This window comes from Lepisosteus oculatus, chromosome 14 (assembly GCF_040954835.1).
Source record: "Lepisosteus oculatus isolate fLepOcu1 chromosome 14, fLepOcu1.hap2, whole genome shotgun sequence".
In the NCBI taxonomy this organism is placed as follows: Eukaryota; Metazoa; Chordata; class Actinopteri; order Semionotiformes; family Lepisosteidae; genus Lepisosteus; species Lepisosteus oculatus.
The window spans coordinates 47,940,910-47,959,069 of record NC_090709.1 but is presented as its reverse complement, the minus strand read 5'-3'; the positions used below and the strand labels follow the sequence as shown (position 1 = coordinate 47,959,069).

The window sequence follows — 18,160 nt, the reverse complement described above, 5'->3', positions numbered from 1 at the left end:
ACGTTAAGCTCCCCCTGGCGGTTTTACAAGGCGACGCCGGATAGTTAGTCACGTGACACACGTGAACCGCGTGATACCCCGGTGGGCGTGTATGCCGCGGTATGCCGCGAAATACCTCACCCATTTTGAATGGCTGCATCTGAACATCCCCGACATAGAAGGTTGTGGAAGTGACTTAGAGATGTGCAGGTGCTCACAGAACACAATCCATCTTTTGCATCTTTTAAGTGCTCTTGATTAAACTATGCATAGTAAAACAGCAGTACTGATGATTTTCATGGACTGATGCACACTTGTTCACAACTCCAGTGATAAAACCTTGTCTGTAAATATTGTAGAACGTAAAAGGGTGAAACAACGCTCCAACCGCAGGAATGGTAACAGAAAGGATAATTTTCTTATTTAATACGTCCTTTTGAGATGCCTTGTCAACGCACACAGACGTTAGAGCTGAACAAATATTTTGTACACAAGACGGCAGTGCGATATTAGAATTCCTGTCTTCTTGATGGATTCAGACTCCTTCTCAGAGGTCCATGCTCACCAAATAAGTTTACAGCTGTAGCGGCAATGCTTGTTAATAAGACAGAATTAAGCATTGCTGAGCTTTCCTAAATGAGGCCCCATCTCACTCTCCCTCTCTGTGGTGCAGCCACTGAGAAAGTATTCATGCAGGCTGATTTAAGATGTTTTCTTTTGATAAGGGACAGCTCTTAAACGGAGATGCACTTAGCTAAGCCTAACTATCATGATCAATGGTCATCCATTGGCGCCTATCTGTCTAGGGAGTGCTGAATAATTTTGCGAATAATTTTGCACGCCCCACTTTTCATTTTTTTATTAGTTAAAAAGGTTTCAAAAATCCAATAGATTTCGTTCCACTTCACAATTGTGTCCCACTTGTTGGTGATTCTTCACATAAAATAAAAAATTTATATCTTTATGTTTGAAGCCTGAAATGTGGCAAAAGGTTGAAAAGTTCAAGGGGGCCGAATACTTTCGCAAGGCACTGTACCTTGTATATTGATAACCCTCACAGTAAGGTCTGCCGCTTGTATCCAGGCAGACTGGTATATTTTTGGTGCACAATTTATATTAATCACTGTATCTCGTGTATTGAACCCGTGTGTGTGCGTTGTTAGTTGTTCTGACGATTGATTTTCTAAAAGCCACAACGAACCACCTCGTGATTACTGCCTCAGTCTCAGTAATTGTCTCAGTAAACCCATCAAACCTCTACACAGCTAAGGAAGAGTAGCTCGGAAAATACCCAACTCAACAAGCGAGTGCGTTGGTTGCTCTTGCTCTTAATGCAAGGAGCTGTTTTTTATTTTGCATTAATTATTATTAACCAGAAACAGCTGCACAACTGGTCGCATTTGTGATTGTCACTTCTCTGCTTCAGCAAGGTCAATAAAAGACTCTGAAAGTAGTAGAGAAAAACTGAATTAAAATCATATTAGCAATTCTGAGCGATATCTGCATACAGGCAATCCAATAAGAACGTTGAAATCTTTGAATGTCATCTCTCTATATATTGCGCTGCTTTTTACTTGGAGTAAAACTATTGGATTGAAGGGTTAAAATGTATTGTTGTTATTTGGAGAAATCAATGAACTCGTGATTTTATATGTTTTAAAAGACGGTCATGCGCACAGAAAAAAGACAGTGCTGATTATTTTTCTGGAGACGGAGCACTGATGACCTGTCCGAGCCAATTGATAAAGCCCACCCAGTGGATACTCTAGCAGAACGTGGAAGAACGTTCACCATTGTAACCAAGGCAACCACAGGAACAACATCAAGAAGCACAGTCAATTCCCCATTTAAATCTTTCGTGTAAGGTATGCCATGTGAAAGCATGAAGTAGATCCCCTGATCTCTTTTGAACATGGACAAGGTATTTTTGATGGAGCGCTATGAGAAAAGATTTAATAAGCTACTCCTGCCGATGATTCAGCATAAAGAAGTAAAAGCTTCACAAACAAAAGCAGCTCGCTACCACAGCCAATATTAAATGTACTTGGTGGCACATTACTATTTGCACTGGCTCAAAAGTGGTCTCGGCAGACGTTGTTCCCTACTTTACGTAGCGCCAAAGAGCATTTCCATTGAGAAAAAAAAAATCTTTCTTGATGTTAAACATAGAGAGCCTGCCTTTTAGAAGTTCTCCCTCTAAACACCTTGTGCAGCCTCCCGACAGACTAACAAAAAGCGCCTTTTCACCAACTCAATTTATAATATGCCCCTCAAAACTCACAACCGAATAACAATCCATCCGTATATTTGATTTCCAAGATCCATTCAAGGCAACTTGGCTCTTCGCAAGCAAATCATTTCAGGGAAGAAACTCAGTTTAGTCAACTACTGGTGCAATCAGCACACCACTTGCTCTTGCTTGTCAGGGTGGCCGAGTGGTCTAAGGCGCCAGACTCAAGGACATGTGTCTTTCCAGCTGGCTTGGGTGTTCTGGTCTCCAAATGGAGGCGTGGGTTCAAATCCCACTCCTGACAGCTTCTGCTTTTACCTCTCTTGAATTGTTCCAGTGCTAGCTGACAGTGAATGACTGAAATATAAAAGCAGCAGAAGAAAGCAAGCAACTCAGTGCAATTTGTGAGTATTCTGCACTGTTAAAATGCACAGGTTTTCATACTTTTTGGAATTCGTAGCTCAAGAAGTGACTCCTGTTTCATTTTCTATTCACCAACTCGATTTGCATTCCGCCCCTCACACCTCACAACAGAATAACAAACGGCTTCATGTGCCACAGCATTCCCCTGTAGATTTGGTTTGCACTATGAATTAGGCGACCCCGAATGAAATATTTTAGTGTTGGCTCAAATGTGAGGAATTTCATGAACCCTCAAAAAGGAACGCTTGCAGAAAATGCCAGCAATTCAAAGCGTGTAGGCAGCATGAACAGACCAATTCTGCAATTTCTTTTATCGCGGGCGGTGCTTTCCGAGTCGATGGCTCTGCATTAGAAATGAGAAGTCCTGAACTCTAAACACGTTCTTGCCATAACTGCTACTCCTGCTGCTACTCCTTCGTCCTCGAAAAAAGAAAAGACAGGCATGTTTTGAGTCTCAAAATGATCTTCTGGATCCACAAGAAACATGTAAATTTGATTGATTCCGCAGTATTTTGGATGTACTGTACTTATAACTTCCATTGAAGAGAGATTTCATCAGTTGCATGAAATTGAAACTTTCGACTTTTTGTCTGGTATTGAAAATATGTTAAAAAAAAACCATAAACAATTTTCTTACAAACAACTCATGAATTATTGCCAGGATCTATATTTAGTGTTCGGTAGTGATAACACTGCTAATATTGATTGAGTAGAAATCTATGATGTATTGACAGCTTTATCTGAAGCAAGAAGTCCTAGAACGCCATCTATGAAGTTTTAGGATTCATACCAAGAAATGCCTTTTGTTTCCCACCCCAACTGTTGCTTTGGCATTACACATTATGTGAACATTACCAGTTTTGGTAGCTTCTGGGCACGATTTTCCTAAACTGAAACTTATTACACAATTCTTGTAAATCAGGACTAATTTTAATATCAAATGAAATTACTACAGAAGAAAAGGCTTACTGAAATATGAATAAGACTATGCAAGCCTAAAAAGTAGAACAATTCAATTTCTATAACTTATTTTTTAATGTTTTGAGAAATTGGCTCACACCCCGGAAGACACTAACGTTTCTCTTTGTTTGAGTATGTGAATAACAGTTTAACCCCAAATATTTGTAATTGTGATTCTGTTAAAATTCAATAAATCGTCTATCAACAGTAAGAAATTATAAAGAAAGTAAAAAATTGTTTTATTACATAAACTATAAGACAATGAAGAGAGTTTACTTCGCTTTTGTTCTTTTGACTTAAGCGTTCAGGATCCGAACCCATCTGCGGACGGTTGTGTTTCTTGAATCTCTTGTAATCATCAAAAGTCGCTGTTTTGTGCTTCAGTTTTTTATCGAGTTGTACCATGGATATTTTATATGATCAATACTTTACATGCTCTTTTGCATTTTCCTTCACATACAGAAAAAGTTCAAGTTGTTCATATCACTGTGCTGCACATTTACGCTGGACCACCTGTAACAGTACAGGACACACAGTGAGGAATTCGTACAGCTTTCAGCTCAGTGCGGAGTCCAGAGGGAGGACTCGCTCGCTGAATCATCTCTCAGGAAATCCCGGGTGAGATTCAAAAGGTAAAGCTGGCTCTCTATGAACACGAGCAAAGAGTTCTCACTCAACAGAAGATTTCAATGTGAGTACAGTTATATAAAACACCTGAAGATGCCAGGGATTGAACCCCGGACCTGTGGAGCAGTAAGTGACTTGTAGCACTGACATAAGAGATACTTACATAAAGTGCTTTTACTGACCATATTACAAATCACAGGAAGTAAGGTCTTAAAACATTGGGCAGTAGTGGGATTTAAACCCATGCCCCTGAGAGAGTGGAGCCTAAAATCCAGCATATTAGACCATTCAGCCACACTACCTCTGGCCCCTTCTCCTTTCCTCTCGTTGCTGAGTATAGGTGCCTTCATGCAATTGAGCCAGGTTTGAATCCCAGCCAATGCATCTCCAAATCTTTTCAAATGAATCTCAGCCAATGCATCTCCAAATCTTTTCAAATGAATCTGTGATCTTGTAGCACATCCTCTGAAACCAGCAATCGAAATTGGAAACGTCTTCTTCAACACTGAAAAGCTCAATTAGGATGAAGCAGTAATACACAGGACAGCAGTACCATATGTGTTCTTGATTGATTCAGACTCGTTCTCAGTGGTTCTTGCTCACCAAATAACTAAAAAGCTGAGGAAGAACGCTACGAAAAATACTAATCAAAATACAAAATAATAATTAGTATTAACCAGAAACAGCAGAAAAACTGGTCACAATTGTGATTATGTCGCTTCTCTGCTTCAGCAAGGTCAATAAAGGACTCTCTGAAAGTAGTAAAGCACTAAAGCACTGCAAAACTGAATTCAAAATCATATTAGGAATTCTGAGTGGTGCCTGCTTACATGCAATCCAATACGGATGTTGTCTTTAAATAAGAATTCTCTATGTTTCCCTGCCTTTTCCCTGGAGTGAAACTATTGGATTGAAGGAATTCTTCTGACAGGTTTACAAGGTCCCGTTGATATTTGGATAAGTCTATGAACTCGTGATTTTTATATACTTTAAATAACTGCCATACACACAGAATAAAATGACAGTACTGATGATTTTTCCTGAGATGAAGCACAGCTTATCTTTCCAAGACTGCTTATAAAGGCAAGCCAGTGGATACTCTAGCAGAACATGGACAAACGTTCAGCTTCGTAACCAACAAATTCCCAATTTAGATCTGACATGTGAGGTATGCTTTGTGATTGCTTGAAGTGAAACCCACAATCTCTTTTGGACTTAGACAAGTTATTTCTGATGGAGCGCTATGCGGAAAGACATAATCAGCTCTACCCCTGAGGATGACTCGACTTGAAAATGCAGAACATTAACGTTTCACAGATAAAAGGAGCACAACCGACATAAAAATTGAGGGCGCACTGTGATTTGCACTGACTCAAAAGTGATCTTGGTAGACAAACTTCCCTGCTGAAGGTGGAAACGATAAATTGTGTTGAGAAGAAGAAACACTTTTTTCTCCCTGCTTTGATGTTAAGCTGATAAAGTAGCTTTTAACACATTGCTCCATTTGGTGGTTGTAACACAAAAACTCCTAGCAGCAGTGGGATTCAAGCCCACACCCCCAAAGAGACTGGAGCCTTAATCCAGCACCTTAGACCGCTCGGCCACGCTACCCACTGGGCCCTCTTTTTTTGTCTCATTACTTGCCCGGAGGAAGCGGGCTCTTGTCACCCGAATTAGTGGCGTTATGACCGTGGAACCGACTGCACCTGCTTTTTCTGAGATGCTTCCCCTCTCATGGCGAGATCTCGACTTCTTTAACACCTCTGGATAAAGATCTTCTGTGGAGCAGGTTTCAGACCTCTGCGTACAGCACCCTTGATGTCATTTTATTTTTACAGCAGCCGCATCCAGAAAGTTGTGTCCTTTACGTTTTATTTGAACAACAAAACTACATACAATACAAACAAGAGCACATATAACGTATCAAGAAAATCGTCAGGGGTACATGCTATAATACAATTACACTTTATGAAAAACGATTACACAAGGTAAATAAAGATAAGGTCCGCACAGCTCGTTCTTACATTTCGAAAGAGTCCGTAAATACCCCTTTACGTCTATTTTGAACTGTTCAAACGTAGGACTCTTCCCAGACCATTTCACTTTATACCACATTCCTAAACGAGGATGCTTCTCCTGTTTTAGAACTATTTTGGGCGGTATGGCTTATACAACACCCCCACAGTATTCTAATGGTGGACTGCAGATCTGTGCTATAGTTCAGTCGAATTCAAAGGATCCAGCAATCTTACTGGATTTGACTGGGATTCTGAAATGTCTCTTGCAAAAGTATTCGGGTTTGCTTGAACCTTTGATAAAAAAAGTGATCTGATCTGAAACTACCCAGCTTACAATCTCTGAGGTAGTTGTCACTAAACTCGGACGTGATGTGGCACACATGTGCCGTGTGCCTTTACTTTTGTAAAAAACTGGTATCGGGAAAAGTTTCTTAATATTTCTTTTGATTAGCATGCAAGAAAATGTGATCATTACCTATGGAATTTCCCGCCAGCGTGGAGCTTGAATTCACAACCTTGAGACTCAGTCTTCAAGAGTCACAGAAGAGGTCAGCCTGGTCTTCAGTTTGCCAACGATAAGCTCCGGCAGTGCTCCTCTGTAAAGCAGATTGTTCGGATCGGTTATGTGGGACGGCACTTCGATACTAAGATCGTTTGCAGCACACGCATGGTTTCCCCCTTCACGCAAAAAACATAGACGAAGGAAACTCTCTTGTCTTGGGCTGCTGACTCCCGGATTTAAAGCGCTCTGGGTGCCAGCTATGTCTCTAACAAGCACACTATAAAGACAGGAATTACACTTTGCTCACGTCACGCATGGAATGGCGAGGCTACTTGTTCCAATATTATCTAGTCTCACCTCATATGGTGCCGATTCCTGGTTTTCATTTAAGAAAGAGCACTGCAAACACCGTAAACAGTGCAAAACGTGTGATGAAAGAAGTCTTTTCCCCCCTTTGTCTAAAGCAGAACACAGCGGAGTCATGCCGAGGGTTGTGAGATCAAGATTTCAGTGGAGCACTGTCGTCTACGTCTTTAGCTACATGAGTTGGACATCCTCTTGTACAGGGAAAGCAGATTGAGATCCTCTGACATGAAAAGTGACAGATAAAAGCCATTTCTCATCCTTTCTCTTAGTTGTGGAACTATCGCATGTAAATGAGGCAACTTGCAAGGCGAGCAGGCTCGGTGCACACCGAACGCAGATGTCTCAGAGCAGTTGAGACGTGTCCAAGTGGCTGTCAAAGGACAGCACTTCGCCGGCGCCGTGGCTTAGTTGGCTAAAGCGCCTGTCTAGTAAACAGGAGATCCTGGGTCCGATTCCCAGCGGTGCCTTTCTTCCTGTCTTACTGTACAGAATTTATCCTTATGGGCAAATCCCATGCCTTTTAATTCAGGTGCATGCAAGTGTTCGTTTCCTTTCTGGAACAACTTGTTTTGAAAGAAATCTATACAGCTTGCGAAAGATGAAACACAAATCTTGCTTATCAGTGAAGAAGAGGTACTCCCAGCAGGCCAGCTAATACCAGCAAAGTTTTTTTTTCACCCTAACCCAGAGAATGGAGAAAAGCGAGGTGCCTGTGGCTCTGCAGTGTAATCAGTTCGCGAGTTCGGTGGTTAGCTGAAAGAGTGGTAAATGGAGCTCGCCATAGCCCGTCCTTATTCTTTTAAAGAGGATAAAAAATTAACTTCGCCGCCATTACTACCAGCTTTAAAAGACTGCCATGGGCACGGAAAAAAAACAAACTACAGATGACTTTTCTGGAACCGAAGCAGAGATTCCTTTACGAACCAACTGATAAAGCTCAGCCAGTGAATACTGTTAACAGAATGTGAAAGCACGATCAACTTTGTAACTGCAACCACAGGAAAAACAGCAAGAAGCAGGCTCCATTCCCCATTTAAATCTGTCGTGCGAGGCATGCTTTTTGCACGCATGAAGTAAATCCCACGATTGCTTTTGAACTTGGACAAAGTACTTCCAAAGGAGCGCTATGCACAAAGATTTATCATGTTCTTTACCACCCCTGGGTGCTGCAGGTGCTTCAGGTGGAGAAAGGCCTGCAGGTAATACAGTACAAGAAGCTGCTCAGGCAAGGTGATGTCTTGCCCAGTCTGTGCAACACATCTCTCTTTGCAACCATCAACACCTTCCAGCAATCCTTCGTACTTGGTTCTGGACTCTGCAACTGTCTATATCTGTTTGAGAAATTCGTACTCATCAACTTTTTTTGTATTCAAATTAAAAGTACAACTGAAAGAAGTTTTATAATGAAAATGACCTAATTTTAGTAATCTCTTGGCAACATTCTTACTGTTCTTCTTCTGAATATCCTTTAGGATACTTTGGAAGTTGATGAAGAGGTTAGCCAGGCTGGGATCCTCTACTTTCACACTGATATCATTTAGGATGTAGCCCGGAAAATGGTTTATGTTCTTAATATAATTAGCAATGATTTGGTGAGACAGTCCAGTGGTCTTCATTTGGTTACAATAATTGTTGTTTTGGATAGGCCCTTTACAAAATTTAAGGAAGATGCAGATGGATCCATAAAAACAGGAATCTGGAAACATTTTCTACCTGATAAATGTAGAGTCACTATGTTTATGGCTGAGATTTCACATGGGTGAATTTTAAGCTAAGGAGTAAAAACGTGCTATGGAAATATCACTGCTCAATTTTAAATGCCTTTAAAAAATAAATACCTCCTGAGAGCAATCTGCCACTCCAAGATCCTTGGTAAGGTCCTGTTTAAACCCAGCCAGGTGAGGAGCATCCAGGGAGTGCGTTCTGTCCAGTCCAGCCTGGGTCACCATCTTCCTGAAAGCCTGCTGATGGCTTTTAAGAACTGGGGGGACAGAAGGAATACAAAATACACATTTAAACATTTTTACTTCTAAGACAAACTAGAATACAAGTATAAAACAAAAGATACATTTGGAAAAAATAGAAAGTTCTCCAGAACTCACATCTTCCCCTTCCTCTTCCACTTCAGTCTCTGGCATCTCTTCCTCCTGGACAGCAGCCTCTTGCTCAGGGCATCTGGACCACTGGTATATCATTTTAACATACCCTTACATAAAGGTAAAGGTTAGAAATGAAACAGAAGAACCCTTATAAATTCTAAATATCTTACCTTGCTGATGTGTCTTCAAGATTCCACATAAAACAGTCCATGGACTCCGCCAGTCTCACATTCTCACCACACATGAGCCCTATGCTCTTGCAATCCCTGACCTGCCGATTCCTCAAGTGATTCAACAAGTCCTTCCTGGCCTGGAGAAGGACCTTGCTGATCTCCTCTGCTGAGGCTCATTTCATACACACCCTCTTTAGGTGAAGAGGAAACTGGTCAAATGTCTTCAGGCAGGTCTTGCACACCAGAGGAATCCTCATGGGTCTCTTTTGAAAATAAATAACTTTTGTGTAAAGGAACAAGTCAAGACTGTTTCAGTTTCTTAACCGAGCCTTAATTGTCTCTCCAATAGCTTCACCATATTGTTTATTGTATTTTTATCAGAATTATACCTTGCTCTAAAATAATGACTTTATAAAACAACTTAACTCTTACTTGGTCTTGTTCGCAGTCTTTCCAGTAGAAGTCGTTGTAGAATCTAAAAACTGCTGTGATAATTTGATCTGCCCGAGTGTCCTTCCCTAACCCAGTATTGATAGTTTGTGTACTGTAGGGTCCAAAGGTGGTGTTCTGCAATTTCCTCCCATAATGTTTCTTTGATCAGTTGGAAGTAAGTGTGAAAGCTTCCTCCCAGTGGGGAAGCTCAAGATCCTCTAGTTGTATGACAGATTTTCGTCGTAGTGCTCTTCGAGGATCTGCAGTGTGGTGTGAAGCCAATTTTTGGCATTGCTTACCAGGTTCAGATATGTGAGTTTAGGTGGCTTGGCAGGTTTTATGAGTTCCTCGGTCTTCCGTCGTAGGCTGGCGGGTGCTCGGTTCTCCCGTCCAATAAAACTGCTGTGTTTTGTAAATGGTGGACTGTTTGGATCATTTTGTAGATGATCCTGGTTCCTTGGTGGAAGGTATCCTGTCTGACATGTTTGTTGTGTAGGCAGTGTGGAGGGTGACCATACGGTTGCGTGCATTGTCAACTCTGGATTGATCCATACTTACCATTTAAATGCCTAAAGCTTCGTTGACACCGTTAGGTTTCCACTGTTAGGCAGCTTTAACTCTGTAGAATCTGTGGCTCCATAGGAAGACTATCTTGCCTTTCTGTGTGTCGCTATGTTTCTGCCTGGGTCTTCTTCAGGCATTGTTCTGGAACACTGTGTCCATGCTGGCTTGTTTTTATCCTGTTTTGTAAGGGGCAGTGTGTTGTAGTTCCTCCTAGGGGGCTAGTTTGTATCCTATGGTCTGTGTTCCTTCTGTACGTTTCTGTATGAGTAGGTGCAGTTTCAGTTGGTAAATGGGTTTCTGCTTTCCCTGGTGGGGATTATGCATGGACCATTAACATCTCAATAGGCAATCAGGGTCTTTTGTTTTCCTCCCTAGTAGGACTGTGCAAGCTGTGTGAGTTTCCATAGCTGATTGGTTTCAGTTATTCTTCTGTTTGTTGCGTGTTAGTATGGTGAAGAGTTCCAGTCCCTGTAGGATCTGGCTAGTTAGGAGAGGGGAACGAAGCTCCTTCTCCCAGACTTTATCCGAGAGGGGACCATCTGGGACAAGGAGAGGACTCTCCTTCCAACGACTAAAACCCTCCCGGTTTTTCTGATGTACAGGTCTTGTGTAAAGATAGTATTAAGTCTTTTGATCCACTCCCTTTCCTTTTTCTTTCTTTCTGTCTCTGTCCAGTTGGGGTTGCTTTCCAGTCCCGTGGTTCCTGATGTACCTGTGTTGTGTCAGCTGGGTTCGGATGGAGTTACCCGTTCCCCCCACATAGGTCACCCCGCACTTTTTGCACTGGATGCTGTAGATGGCGTTATTGATGTTTTCTGAGAGTGCCTTTTGCAACTGGAAGATTTCTTTAGTTTCTTTGTTTTGGATAGTTGTTTTCTGTTATGAAATGTTTGGCTCTTGGTGTATATGATCTGTTGTGTACAGGTTTTAGCTTGCTTTGGTCTAATTAATGCAAAAGGTTTTTGTTTTTTTCTGTGTGCAGATATGATTTTGTGCTCCCTCAGTATGTTTGTGTTTTCTAATATCATGGTTTTTGGTTGGTTGGTTTTGGAGTTGAGAATATGATGTGTTGAGGGGTATTTTTCTGTCATCTGGAGTTTTTTTATTTAGAAATGTTTGTGCCACATTTTTGAGGAAACTTTGTGTGTATCTTTTCTGGCATAAAGCTTGGAAGAGTGTGTATTTGGCTTCCTCAAAGTCTTGTTGTTGTGTACAGATTTTGTGGAAGTGTAGGAGTTGTGATTTTACCAGTCCTTTTAAAGTATGTTTTGGGTGGAGGCTATCCTTGTGCGGTAAGCCGTGTAAATGTGTCTTTGAAAAATACCTTGATGTCCAGTTTGTCTGTGTTGTTGAAGGAAGAAACCTTGTATGTGGTGGTGTCTAGGAAGTCTATCAGGCTACCATGCTTGGTGTATTTGAGTTTAATGGACCTGTGGTGTGTGTTGAGGGTGTTAATGATTTCTTGTAAGGCTTGATATGTGCTGCCTATATGTTTATTTTTTATATCTTTGCCCTGGGATGGACTGGAGTCCTTACCAGGGTTTAGCCTGCCATGTGTCTATTTCTTGCCACGTTTTAAAGTGGAGTTACAATCTTACTATTCAAGCTTTTTAATATATTTGTATTAATTCCTTTCGAATTGGGATCCTATCGCAGCTCGTGGTGTCGTAACTCTTCCGTATCTGATATTGGACCAAGCACATCAGGGGAGAGCGTGAACACAGTCCCCCACTACCAGAAATGATGCAGTCGAGATTCCCACATTTGGGGAATTCGCAGGGGTCAGCACAGCTGGAGTGCAATGGCCGAGCCTCGCTCTGGGTGAACCGATTTCGATTTCGATTTTTAAGAACTTTTATTTCCTTTTCACAATCAAATACAGGGCATCACAAATGCTTTACATTAATATACATACTTAAAACAGTATATATGATCACATCTTATTACATTTTGACACGGTACCAGTTACATAGCAACAATTTCTTTTTTCTGAAGCAAATCACATTCTTTACTTAAACATGATAATGTTTTTCACAGTTTCTTGAGATATTGACCTATGCCCTCTATTTCCCACAGATTTTCTGCTTCCTCCCTCCCTTCTCTCCACAGATCTCTGAGGTAATAGTTCTCTCGGGTGATGAACAGGGCCAGGCTACCTGCTGCCTTGAATGGGACCTCGATGCCTTTGAACAGCCCCATGTTCCTCACTCTCCACAGGGCGTCTTTCCCACTGTTCACCACGGCCCAGATCCTGTCAAACACGTCAGGAGGAAGTTTGACAGGAGAGATGCCGTATATGACGAAAGCAGCGGTCAGGGTAAATTGGGGCGAGAGAGCTTGCAACCAATCTTCAAACTGTGCCCAGAAGGCCTTAGCAAAAAAGCAGGACCACAGGAGATGGGTCACAGTCTCCTCCTCGCCGCAGCCCACCCTAACGCAGCGAGGGCTGGGGGTGAGGCCTAAGAACTAAGAAAGTTCGTACCGGTAAGCACTGGTGGACGACACTCCAGGCTAAATCTCTGTGAATGTTGCACAGAAACTTAGAGGATGTGTGTTTCCACACCTTCCTTGTTTGGGCTGATGTTAAAATGCCCACAGGGGTCTGCCTATTGTTCTGGGGTGCAACGAAATCTTCCAGTTTTTGGACGCTGACATCTCGGAGGGGATTATGGCGAATTGGGTGAGATCTTAGAAAACTTTTAACTGTCCCATAAATTGCAGGGCATGTGTCAGAGAGTGGGACATCTAGCTTGGGTCTGACACCCCACACTCTGAACACCTCCCTACCTACCCAGAGCCTGGCACAATAAGTCCAGGTACGCGCTGCAGGTGCTGTTGCAAAGCCTCTCAGCACAGAGGACAGGAAAATGCACAGCAGCTTCGTAGCAATATCTGGGACAGACTTCCCCCCTGAGGGTAGCGGCCTGTACATTATTTCCCTTCTGAGTCTTTCCTGCTTCCCACCCCATAGAAATTGAAACATCAATCTCCTCAGCACCGCCGCAACACGGTGTCGGATTGGGAAGGTAGAAGCCAGAAAATTCACAGGCAAGAGCTCGGCTTTGATGACCAGCACCTTACCTGTCATGGTGAGGTCTCGGTCCTTCCATTGCATCAGTTTTTTGTTTAAGATTGGCAATTTGTTCTGCCAATTTACTGTTCCCATCTCTTCTCCAAAATACACCCCCAGGACCTTAATTCTCTTCTCTTGCAGCCTGAGGTCATGTCCTTCTTTTGGCTCCCTCCAGTTCTGATAAAAAATCTCACTCTTAGATTTGTTAATTTTTGCAGAGGAAGCCAAAGAGAAACGATCACATCACTGCAGAGCTCTGCTAATTGAGGCATTGTCAGAGAGGAGCAGGGTGACGTCATCCATGTATAGAGATGTCTTTACCTCTCCTCCCCCACTTCCAGGCACTGGTATCCCATTAATGGCCTGATCCTGGCGCAAGGCACAGGCTAAGGGCTCCATAGCCAAAACGAATAACAAGGGGGATAATGGGCAGCCCTGCCTCACCCCTGAACAGACTTCAAAGGGGCGTGATCTATTGCCATTAACCATTACTCTGCTGTTGCTACCTGTGTACAGCAGGTTAATCCACTTTCTCATGATGGGGCCAAACTTCATGTGCTCAAGTACCGATGTTAAGTACTGCCGGTTTAGGCGGTCAAAGGCCTTTTCTAGGTCTACACCTAAAATGCACAGAGGGAGGGAGCGATCCTCTGAGTACAGACAGACATCCCTCAACAAGGCCAGGTTGTCGCTCATCAGGCGTCCTGCTATCCCACAAGTCTGTTCTTTCCCTACCAGTGAGGCCACTACATTTTGTAGGAGCAGGAAAAGGGCTTTGGACAGAATCTTAGTGTCCATGCCTAACAGGTTGAAGGGTCTCCAGTTCTTTATGTCATTCTTTGCTCCTTTCTTAAACAAGAGAGAGATAGTGCCTTCTCTTAAGGAGTCAGGCAGCAATTCTGTCTTATAGTTTTCCTCGAATAGGAGCAGTAGCGGATCCTGAAGCAGATCCCAAAAGGTGCAGTAAAATTCTTTAGGGAGCCCGTCAGCACCCGGATTTTTCCCCTTTTGTAAGCTCTCCATAGCCTGTTTCAGCATTTCTACTGTCAAATTCCTCTCAAGTACTTTCCTATCTTCTTCACTCAAAACGTTTTCTAGCTTTGAGGTAAAAAAATGAATTTCTTCATCCTTTACCTCTGTAGAGCTGTACAGTCTTGAGTAGAAGGCCTCGGTGCAGGAGAGGATAGCACTCGGCTCTGTTCTCTCTCTTCCCTCCTCATCAACTACACTTTCCATGACAGACTTGGAGCCTACCACTTTCCTGAAAAAGAAGCGAGTACACTTCTCATTTTCTTCCAAGAACTGCACTCAGCTTCTTAACAGCACTCCTCGACTACTTTCTTTCGCTATGCTCCGGATGTCCTTTTTTAAGAGGGTGATATCCTCGAGCACATCGAAGCCACTGTGCAGCATCGTGTAGAGACCCTGCAGCTGCCTCTGTTTCCTGGCTAGCACTCCTCTCCGTCTGGCAGCAGCCTTCCTTCCCTCAGCCATGAAAAAGGCCTTTGTCCTCACCTTCACCTCCTCCCACCACTCTCCTACTGACCCATACAGACACTGCAAGGACAGCCACTGTGATAGTTTCTCCTTGTAGCGGGATACTAATCCCCTCGTTCTCTAGCAGCTTTGTGTTGAGTTTCCAGAGGCCTGGGCCAAAGACAGTCCCGCCCTTGAGTTCCACTCTACACCCTAAAGCCTGATGATCTGATGATCTGAGAAGAAGACAGGCTGAAGAGTGACCCCAACAACTTTCATTTTCTCTGACACAAAGCAATAGTCGATTCTGGAGCTGCTATTCCTCCCTGACCATGTATATCCTGCTGTTGTGGGATATATACATCTATATGTGTCTGAGAGTTTAAAGTCTTGAACTAAGTTTTGCAGGGCCAGTGAGCTGGAATCCAATTTTATCGGCCTTTTGGCTAAGATCAAGTTCAAGTGGCATGCCCGCAGTTCTTGTCTTTCCAAAGTTCTAGAAGGCGATCGAAGATCCTGAAGAGCGCTTGAGCTGGTATCACCCTAGGTTGAGCCTAGGGGGTTAAGGCCAAGCAGCAGCTGAGCTGGGTAGGATCCGGCAGCAACGTTCTCTCTCTCTGCTCTCTCCTCTCCCCTCTCCCTTTCTCTCTCTCTGCCTCCTTGGCCTCTTGGCTGGGAGTAGGTACTCGTGGCCTGCCCGGGGTGCTTACTTTCTTCCTCGAGACATGGAAGCACTATCCGCTCCCTCCCTCTCTCTCCTCCTGCGCCTGCACCTAGCTGGGCTTTGCCCACAAGGACAAAGGCCAGGGCTCCCTCGCTGCTCCTTTAGCAGCTAAACCCTCCTCTCCACAGGACCTTGCTCTCTCTCTTTCTCTCCTTTTTTCTTTTTTCTCCTTTCCAGATGGCAGACAAGAAGACACTGAAAGAGGACCTAGAGGGCGTCAACGGTTTCCAGCACCCCCCGGCCCACTTCAACATCGGAGCTGACAGGGGGTAGCTTTACTACCCCAGGATGCTGGATTTCTGCAAGAAGTGCAGACAGTCCGGCCACAAGGAGAACACGTGTGACATCGTCAGATGTCACAACTGTAACAAAGAGGGGCACCTGGCAAAAGTGCGATGGATGCGGCGTCGAGGGACACCTCCTTCACTAATGCAAGGTAAGCAAACCTTCGTTTGCGCAGGTGGTGGAAGCCGACCGGCAGAAACCGGTCTCAAGACAAAGGGAGATAGGTGAGAACAAAGAACCCGCACCTCCCCTGCAGAGAACCAAAACTGCCGAGGCCACACCCCAGCCGCACCAGTGCCTCAAGATGGCCGCCAGGACGACGGACAAAATGGCTGACCGGAGGAAGGGCCCTGGATAACTCCCAGCAAGAAGGGAAAGAGGATCCACCTTCGGAAGGACAAAAGAAAAGAGTGGTAAGGGAGAACCGTTTCCTCGTCCTAGAGGAAACAGAACTTTCTTCCCCCGAGGCCCAGGAACCAACAGAGGAGGCAGCCCAGGAAATGGAAACCCTCCCCCCCGAGGCCCAAAGATGACAGGAAGTGACAGCCCAGGAAACGGAACCCCCCTCCCCCGAGTCCCACGGACAACAGGAGGAGGCAGCCCAGGAAGTCGGAACCCCCTCCCCTGAGGCCCAGGAACAACAGGAAGAGGCAGCCCAGGAAGTGGAGCCCCCCTCCCCCAAGGCCCAGGAGCAACTGGAGGTCCCCGAAACTCCTGGAGAAAGGGAAGAAAAAAGCCTTCCCGAAGCAGTGGCGGAGAGTATCCTCGAGGAAGACTAGGATTACTTTGAAGCCGCCCTGGAGCCGGGACTGATGGTAGGGCTGGACCTGTCCAGCATGTTTACCTTTCAGTCCCCAGCGAGACCTGGAGGTAGCCCAGCATATTCCCCCCAGGACCCGAACGAGAGAAGTTACATCTAGGCTAAACAGTGCCCAGATGTAGACTCCCAAGTTTTCCACTGTAAGCACAAAGAGAGGAGGTTCAACTTTCACTTGTTTAATCATGACTGTGAAACTTATCTTTCTAACAACTAACGTGAGAGGGCTAAGAGACCCGGTGAAAAGACGGGGAGTCTTTCATGATCTGGCCTCAAAGTCTTTCTCAGTTTGTTTCTTACAGGAGGTCCACCTGAAGGATGAAAGCGACAAGCTGACATTCAGCAGGGAATGGACGAAGGGAGAATCATGCTGGAGCGTAGGAGGGGTCCACTCTTCCGGAGTGGGAATCCTCCTCGGAAACCCAGAGATGACGCTGGTTTCCTCCTTCTCGGTGGTGCAGGGCCGGATCCTGGTCGCAGACATCGACTGGAGGGGGCAGAAGTTGAGAGCAATTAACGTCTATGCTCCAACAGAACCCTCTATCCTGAAGGAAGTGTTTGCTGACCTGGCCAGCTGCTGCACCACCAACAGACAGGTGGTGCTTGGCGGGGACTTCAACGTCGACCGGGAGAAGGGGAGCGATGCTAGCTCGGCAGAGCTGGAGTCGCTACTCAAGCAGTTCTCCCTGGTAGACGGTTTCAGACGGTGCTGCCCTAACGACACCGGAACGACATGGAAAAACTCCCAGGGAGTGTGCAGCCGCCTGGACTACATCTGCACACGACCTGCTCCCTGGAGTCGGTGACGGTGTCCCCGGAGGGGTATTCCGACCACGAGCGATTGATGGTGGTGGCTAACACCAACCTGCCGCCATTCGGTCGTGGGTACTGGAAGCTGAACCGGGAGATACTGGAGGAAGATGACTTCAAGGCACTGTTCCGTAAAGACTACGCGAGCTGGGTCGATCTGAGAGACGGCTACAGCTCCATGGTGGAATGGTGGGAGTCGGTGAAAGACAGGACCTGAACCCTGGCGCAGACGTACTGCAGACGGAAGGTGGCCAGGGAGAGGAAGGAAGCTGCACAACTCCAGGGCCAACTAGAGGAGGAGTACAGCTCGGCTAACGGGGGAGGAGCCTTCAATTCAGCCCGGGCACGGGACCTGAAGGAGAGGCTCTGCAAACTCAATCAGGTCCGAAGAGCCCAGAAAAAGAGTGTGATCCACGGCCTGAGACGGGGAAATGGAGAGGAACTGCTGGGCGAGAGCGACAAGGTAGAAGCGGCCACCGCTTTCTACACGGAGTTCTTTTCAGAAAAGCAGACGGAGGTGGTGAGGGAGGACTTGGAGGGTCCGATTGCGGCCGAGGAGCTGAAGGCGGTGCTCTTGTCCATGGAGAATGGCAAGGTGCCAG

At 44.8% G+C, this 18,160-nt stretch overlaps 2 non-coding genes and 1 pseudogene across 2 annotated transcripts; 2 read left to right on the top strand and 1 right to left on the bottom strand.

The window, feature by feature from the left end:
* The first annotated feature begins 2,400 nt into the window (after nt 1-2,400).
* Nucleotides 2,401-2,513, top strand: trnal-caa (transfer RNA leucine (anticodon CAA)). Its single transcript has 2 exons — nt 2,401-2,438; nt 2,468-2,513. It is a non-coding gene; the product is annotated as a tRNA-Leu (tRNA).
* A 4,985-nt stretch (nt 2,514-7,498) lies between these two features.
* trnat-agu (transfer RNA threonine (anticodon AGU)) lies at nt 7,499-7,572 on the top strand. The gene has a single exon. It is a non-coding gene; the product is annotated as a tRNA-Thr (tRNA).
* Nucleotides 7,573-12,076: 4,504 nt separating this feature from the next.
* On the bottom strand, nt 12,077-12,230 carry LOC138243706 (U1 spliceosomal RNA; annotated as a pseudogene).
* Between the last annotated feature and the right edge of the window lie 5,930 nt (nt 12,231-18,160).